The sequence below is a fragment of the Oryx dammah genome, unplaced genomic scaffold, assembly GCF_014754425.2.
Source record: "Oryx dammah isolate SB20612 unplaced genomic scaffold, SCBI_Odam_1.1 HiC_scaffold_15, whole genome shotgun sequence".
NCBI lineage: Eukaryota > Metazoa > Chordata > Mammalia > Artiodactyla > Bovidae > Oryx > Oryx dammah.
The window spans coordinates 28,193,976-28,195,604 of record NW_024070199.1 but is presented as its reverse complement, the minus strand read 5'-3'; the positions used below and the strand labels follow the sequence as shown (position 1 = coordinate 28,195,604).

Genomic DNA, 1,629 nt, shown 5'->3' with positions numbered 1-1,629 from the left:
GAAAAACAATAGCTTTGACTATACAGACCTTTGTCAGCAAAGTGATGTCTCTGCTTTCTAGTACATTGTCTAGATTTGTCATAACTTTCCTTCCAAGGAGCAAGTGTCTTTTAATTTCAGGGCTGCAGTCACCATTGCAGTGACTTCGGAAGCCCACAAAATAAAATCTGTCACTGCTTCCACTTTTTCCCCTTCTATTTGCCATAAAGTGATGGGACTGCATGCCAGGAAAGAGAAAAGAAAGGACTTTCCTGATGGTCTAGTGGTTAAGAATCTGTCTTCCATAGCTTCTCAACCTTTTGGCTAAGATCAAGTGTAGCATCTGTTCTTATCATTTTAATATCTGATACATCCTTTATCTGAGGACAATATATTAAATGGATTTTTGGAGAGTTGATGATGGACAGGGAAGCCTGGCATCCTGCAGTCCATGGGTTGCAAATAGTCGGGCACGACTGAGCAACTGAACTGAACTGAACTGGAGCAGACAGTTGGAACAGAAACTTGCTCCGGAGGCTCCACACATCAACCTGGTACTGCAGTACTTCCAGGAAAGGTGCACCCCCCTGGGTAATTAAAAAAAGAAAGAATCTGTCAGCCAGTGCAGGGGACATGAGTTTGATGGATTCCACATGCCTGGGGGCAGCTAAGTCCGTGTGCCCCAACTGCTGAGTTTGAACTCTAGAGCCTGTGAGTTCCAACTACGGAGCCCACGTGCCAGAGAGCCCGTGCTCTCAAACAGGAGAAGCCCACATACCACAGCTAGAGAGAGCCCGAGCAGCAACGAAGACCTAGCATGGCCAAAAATAAATACATTTTTTAAAAAAGAAAAAACAATGAAAAAAAGGAGGGGAAAAAAAAAGATATCGCACCCCCAACCTGGACAGCTGTTCCAGCAGCCTGAGAAATCCCACCATTTTCCATTCTGGCTACCACCCTCCACCCCACCTCTTTTTTCTCTACCCAGTGACATGGGATTATGCCATTCCTCTGCTCAAAGCCTCACCATGGCTTCTTATTTCACTTAGAACACAATGCAGCTTCCTTATGGGGCTGCGAAGTCCGCCACCATCTCACAGCTGTGCTTCCGTTCTCAGCCAGGACTGTATTCCTCCCCCTTATCCCTGCCAGGTTTCAGATCTGAGCTTAAATGTCATTTCCTCAGAGGAGGCTTCCCAAAGCCCCCAGACTCCCTGTAATGTTCTCATAGTGGCTGTCCTTTCCCATCACAGCAGTGACTGCCTCTGGGGAAAACATATTGCAACTCCATGGGATGGATTGGAGCTTCGTTGTGAGGGCAGGAAATTTGACTGGCTTCCCCACTGTTTAGTCCCCAGTGGCCCCAGGGCAGCTCTTTTCCAGCACATATTTGTTAAAGGAATAACAAAGTAAAAGGTCTTTCCTGGAATGCCAGCAAGCTCTCTGGGGAGACAAAGACTGACACAGAAAACTGTTCAGCACAACGCAGGATAATTTGTGTCTAGCCCATCTCCAGAGAGCTTGGCCCTCACCCTTGAGGCTTCAGGAATTCAGAGAAAGGAGGAAAGTGTATTAGCTACCTCGTGAAGACTCAGCTTGAGGTCACTCCTTCCAGGGAGATGGAAGACAGCAGGAAAAGTCACATTTATC

At 46.9% G+C, this 1,629-nt stretch overlaps 1 non-coding gene across 1 annotated transcript; it reads left to right on the top strand.

Moving 5' to 3' along the window:
- The first annotated feature begins 283 nt into the window (after positions 1–283).
- LOC120874935 lies at positions 284–465 on the top strand. The gene has a single exon (XR_005723774.1). It is a non-coding gene; the product is annotated as a U2 spliceosomal RNA (small nuclear RNA).
- Positions 466–1,629: the final 1,164 nt, after the last annotated feature.